Raw genomic sequence first — 6,711 nt, 5'->3', positions numbered from 1 at the left:
CCCATTAACCAGATACAAATGGTTAGATCTTGATTATGAATTGTGCAGTATAACTTTACGTTTTATGCATAACCCACACAAACAACAAGATTAAGCCTTGGAGACTGAAAAACAAAAATGATTAAAAACAAAAATAATATTATGACAAAATGAAATATTTTGAGACAATACAACAACAATCAGTCCAAAATTTATAACAAAGTACACATTTCAAAGGAAAGAAATTTCTTTGTTATATTGTTCCTCCTGTTCCATGTATCTCTGGTAATGATCATCAACTATCTGAACAATATTAACTTCATTCTCTCTCACACGATACTTGTAACGTTTAGCCAGTATCACAAACACTATCAGTATGATAAGAACTAGTACACTCTTTGTTATATAATAATAGAAACTGGTACATATGTATTGAACACCACAGTAAAATGGAAACTTTAGAATAGTGTTACCAAAAAGACCAAATCCCCAAGAAGTAGCATACCACAATCCAACCATCACTCCTCTCATGTGTACTGGAGACTGAGCTACTGTAAACTCCAGTGATACTGGATACAATAATATAAAAGAAAGACTTTGGATAGTTTGTGGAATAAAGAGCAGTGTACCAAAGTTGTTTATGTCAGAATGATGAGGCCTCTCAATGACAAATATGATCACTTTAGAAACCGTAACAATAAAAGCAAGGAAGATACCAACACTTATTCTAGTCAGCATACTGGGAATATACTTGTAGAAACAAACTCTGATAAAGAATAAATAAAGTAACATTAGAATGACTGAACAAAAATAATATGGAGAGTCTGTTACTGCTAGGCAAGTTGGTAATGTAAAACTACCAATGGCAGACCAATAATAGTCATCACTAAGAACAAAGGCAATAACACCTATGAATAACGGTAGCATACGAAAAACTGTCTTCACATCTTCTACCTCTTCCTCTGTGAATGGCCCACCATATTTATCCTTACCCAGGTCTAGTCTTGAAGGAGCCTCTTCCTCCCAGTAGGTCAGAGCACTACGATTCTCAGGATACTTGTGATTCCTGGCATAACACAATACTCTAACTATCAGTTTGATGGGATTCTTGATGAGTGATATGTTCTCCAGTTTGTGTTTGAAGAATGAATGAGACACCAGTACAAGAGATACAGATACACCTGATGCTATGAAAGTGATTGTGATAAAATACTTACTACTATAAAATAAGCATTGAAGAAGGTAAAAAAGGAATAGAACAAGTGGTTCAGATAGTATATGCCAGTATATGACAGAACTCAGTTCATCAGCTGAAGCCCCAACAAGTTGATCAATGTTATACTGAATAATGTTGGCAGTGAAACTGGAAAATCCACAATAATGCAAAATATAAGCAAAACTGTAACAGCTCCATTGAACTGACTTAGATACTAAGTAACTTTCAAATATGTATCCAACTCCTATTATAATCCATGCTATAAAACACAATACTACACCAATAAGTATAGCTTTGTATCTTCCAATCCATACATCAGCTAACAGACCAAGAAAAGGAAAGAAGAAATAACCAAAGCAAATTATAATAAAAAAACCATACTTATACCAAGTGGCAGGAGTGACTTCAGTAGCAAATCCACTAGTAAAACGACTCAATAATATGTAATAAGAATATATGAGATAGTTCCATACTAGAACCAAGACTGCTGAAGGAGTAATACAAATAAATGGTTGCCTCTTCCTAGCTAGCTGAGTAGCAAAACAGGTCACCATAACTATTTCTGGAATAACAATACAAACTATTCAAAGCTTCAATGCATATAGTAAATTATATGTTTATACAATGACAAAATAACATGATTTCACTTTCAATATAAACAAATGCTATTGTAGTCCCAAAAGCACACTATTATGACTAGTCAATGTCACTACCAAATTGTTCCCTTTGATTTATATATGATAATGATCATCAACTATCTGAAAATTTTAGCCAGTATCACAAACACTATATCAGTGACTATAGTACTACAAAACATTGCAGTACAAGAACAGGGATAACTGCAACCCCAATTTGAGGATGAACTAACTTTTACTATAAACTGCATCTACAAGACCTTATTTCTGGTGGCTCAGAAAGTAAATTGATGAAAATATCACTTTTAAATTTATTAACTCAACAAAAATATGGCCTTTGAAATTATCAACAATTGTAATGGTTGATAAATGGAGAAAGGGTGTTTTGACAACTTGAATTGTAGTCACCATGATTATTCTTATAATAATACACACAATTAAAAGTTGAATAGTGTTGAAGATACACATGTACATGTATAGTTAAATTTATTTTGACTATTGTACATTGAAAATGAAAAGGTAACATCTCTTCACTTCATTGAACTAAACTACCGGTATTAACAAATGCTATACATAATGAACAAAGGATTATAAAACATTGAAAAAAATAAATTACAGAGACACATCTACTATTGAATTTCCTTACTATTACATACTGTAGGAGATTGAAACTGTCAATGTCACTACCAAATTGTTCCCTTTGATTTATATACCTCTGATAATGATCATCAACTATCTGAACAATATTAACTTCATTCTCTCTCACACGATACTTGTAATGTTTAGCCAGTATCACAAACACTATCAGTATGATAAGAACTAGTACACTCTTTGTTATATAATAATAGAAACTAGTACATATGTATTGACTCTCACAAGCAAATGGAAACTTCAACATGGTACTAATGAGATAACCAAGACCCCAAGAAGCATACCACAATCCAACCATCACTCCTCTCATGTGTACTGGAGACTGAGCTACTGTAAACTCCAGTGGTACTGGATACAATAGCATAAAAGTAAAAGATCGTATAGTTTCTGGAATGATAAGATAACTGTTTATGTCAGGATGAGACCTTTCAACCACAAATATTATCACTTTAGAAGCTGTAGCAATGAAAGCAAGGAAGATACCAACACTCATTCTAGTCAGCATACTGGGAATATACTTGTAGAAACAAACTCTGATAAAGAATAAACAAACTAACATTAGAATGACTGCACAGAAATTAAATGGAGAGTTTGTTACTGCTAAGCAAGTTGGCAATGTAAAATTATCAACAGCAGACCAATAATTGTCATTACTGAGATTAAGTGCAACAAAACCAATGAATAATGATAGCATACAAAATACTGTCTTCACATCTTCTACCTCTTCCTTTGTGAATGGTCCACCATATTTATCCTTACCTAGGTCTAGTCTTGAAGGAGCCTCTTGACCGTCCCTCTTGTCCTAAGGGGACAGTGGGATAAGACAGACAGCATAATATGCTTATGGTATATAGGACAGGTGGGACATTCCTGGGACAGTCCCTTTTGTGGACAATGAGACTGAAGGTTACAAGATGGAGGATATGCATCTTCAGAATCATTATGGTACAGGACAATGAGATTCCTGAGGACTGTTGCCGGTAAACCTGGACATGTATGAAAATATAATGACAAAACCATACTTATACCAATTGGCAAGAGTGATTTGATCTAGAAATCTACCAGTGAAACAACTTCCTAATACTTCCTAATTCATGATCTACTGCTAGTCAATGTCACTACTAAATCATTCCCCTTGACAGGCATGAGCATATTACAGGTTGATTCTAGTTTTGGTACCCATGCTACAATGGCTTTATGAATCAGTAACAGTAAACAGTCATTTCAGCAGGTGCACTAGAGTTAATAAGGACTTAACAACAGCTTTAGACCAGCATGCATGTACACTATGTGTAACAATAAAAGACAAACAAACAGAAATCCTTAGAGCAGGAGTGTTGCTGGCCCTAGTACTTGGATGGCAGGCTAAATTGTCTAGTACCAAAACAGACACATACAGTAGATGGCACTGTACCATCTTACTTCATAGAAGCGCATGCATTTGCTCTGATAATGAGGTGCAACACTTGCATCTAACCATGATAAAGATCCTGTCTGATGTACATTATGTAAAATATACATGTACATGTAGCACCATGTCTGCTAGGTACTGTACACAAGTACATGTATTCACATTTAAATTATTGTAAATAAGTGTTTACCTCAATGATAGTCTCTTCTTTTTGTGCTAAACTTTTCTCAACGTCTTCCTTGAGTCTTCTAAGCATCATTGGCTTGAGAACCTAGAACAGGAATTGTACATAAAATAATGATCCAATATCAAACAATTCATTAATAGTTTAGCATGTAATGCACATGCACACACAAGTACACATTTATAGAGAACGTTGTTTCAAAAAGAGAGATTACAGGAAAAGAAAGTTAAAGAATAAGATTTTTGAAAAGTAGAAATTTGCATTAAAGTTGTGTGTACTAATTTGATGTATTGTACATGTATATGTATATGTATTTCAGACTCTATAAATTTTAGCAAGTATACGTACATGTATTAAGGATTACATGTGCATGTACATGTATGCGTCAGTAGTTTTAAAATCACCTACTAGACTCAGTAAAATTAGGACATGCAATAAAAAGTGTGTGTGTGTTCCTCACAGTTTGTAATTCTTCAACTTGTTCTTCAGTTTTAAGATCCCCAAACTGCTGGAGGAATAACTGTAGTGAGGGGAACTGTGATAGCTCCAGAAAATTCAATAAACTAAACAATTCATCCACACTGTTCTGAAGAGGAGTACCAGTCAATGACACCCTGTGCTCCTAGAACAGCACAAAGGCACATTAGAAAAGTACAGATTAATGCAAATATACATGTATGTATGTGCATGTGCATTTTCGAGTAACTTTAAAGAAATCTAAATTTAATCGGAATCTGTTCTAACTTTCTATACAATATAAGTACATGTATATGTATATGCATCAGGAAAAATTATTAAAATGGAGAATTCTCACCTTTTTATTTTTGGCAAAAATTTGGCCCCATTCACTGTACTGTAGTACAGGGACTTTGACCCGATTTTGGAGCAACTTTTAAAATTCGTAAGAAATCCAATTTTGATCGAAAAAACATGTATATCCATTAGAAAAAATTATAAAAATTAAGAATTCTCATCTTTTTATTTTTGGCAAAATTTGGCTAAAATCACTGTACAATAATACAGGGACTTTGACCCGATTTTGGAGCAACTTTCAAAATTTGTAAAAAAATTCAATTTTGATTGAAATCCACTCAAACTTTCAACGCAACATAACAACAAGTATAATACATCAGGAAAAATTATGAAAAATAGAGAAGTTTTTCTTTTTATTTTTAGCAATACCGTATAGCCGGAAAATTTGGCGTTCTAAAACTTTGGTGGTTTTGCATCAAAACTGCCTAAATATAATATTGGCGGTCATTTAATTTGGCAGTTTACTATCTTGTCTTTTTTAAAGCACACTCAGCTTTTCTTCAAGCTGCTCCTTGGCAGTCTCTGTGACTGAAATAGTGAAAAATACTGCCATTTTTAGTATAATTAACCCGCCTATAATAATTGCAATTATTATTGGCGGTTATAATATTGGTGGTTTTATTTTGAAGCGCCAATCCACCAAATTTAATTCTCCACCAAATTTTCCAGCTATACAGTACATTGTTTAGCAACTTTAAAAATTCATAAAAATCTAATTTTGACTGGAATCAACTATATTATAGAAATGTACAACGTACTGTATTTCCTTAAATTAAAGCATGGGCATCTATTACCTAAAATGGTATTTGGACCTCGAAAAAAATAAAAAACTTTGACCCAGACTGAGACTAGCACCAGTGACCTCATGCACTTGACTTCAGGAACTTAAGGTAGTATCTACAACTCAAGACTACTAAGAAGTTTACGGGCTAGATTTGCGTATTTATAGTTTGCTACCATGGCGTTTATTCGCATCCGGCTTCTATTTAAGGATATACAGTACATGCACAAGTACTACATACATGTACTTACCATGTGTAGTTCTCTGAGTCCTTCCAACATTTTGCAGTTTTTATTTTTCAGTCTGTGAGCCTCATCAATAATCACTGCTCTCCATAGGATGCTCTTTAATTCACTGTTATCAGCTGAAACAGATTACACAAATACATGATGCACGTATATGTACATGTACATGTTAATATTGAATACAGTTCCATGTAGTACATGTGCAGTCAACTTAACATTTTTGAACTAAATTTTTTAGAGGAGAAAATTAAAGTTTCTAAATTTTTAAATTTTATTTTTAAATTTAAATTTTTATTTTTAAATTTATTTTTAATCCTTAGTTTTAAAACATGTACATGTATAATATTATTATGCAAGTAAAATTAGTATAAGTAAAGGTGTAATTATTAATTAATTGTGGGTGTGGCTTACATAGCAAAACTTCATAAGTAGTGATGATGACGTTAAACTTGTACGCATCAATAATGATCTTTCCTGATTGATCACGAAAATACAGTTCATACTCTTGTATCATCTTACAACTGTAAGCACTGGAAGAGGAAAAAATCATAAAAAGAAATGAAGAAAAAGAAAAAAATTAAAGAGAATATAATCAAAATGGAGAGAGATAATGACGTGTAGTTTACATTTCAATCATTAAAACTATAAAAAAAACTAGGGTACAGTAAAGAATGGATCGGTCTCTGTCTTAGAGGATAAAGGATCACTGGTAGTATCAGTGTTTGACTGAGAAGTATCATCATTGATACTGGACACACTAGCATCAGCCATTGTCCACAAGTCTAAATGAAGGAAA

This window comes from Amphimedon queenslandica, unplaced genomic scaffold, assembly GCF_000090795.2.
Source record: "Amphimedon queenslandica unplaced genomic scaffold, v1.1 AMPQUscaffold_12227, whole genome shotgun sequence".
Taxonomy (NCBI): Eukaryota; Metazoa; Porifera; class Demospongiae; order Haplosclerida; family Niphatidae; genus Amphimedon; species Amphimedon queenslandica.
This window is presented reverse-complemented; position numbering follows the sequence as displayed.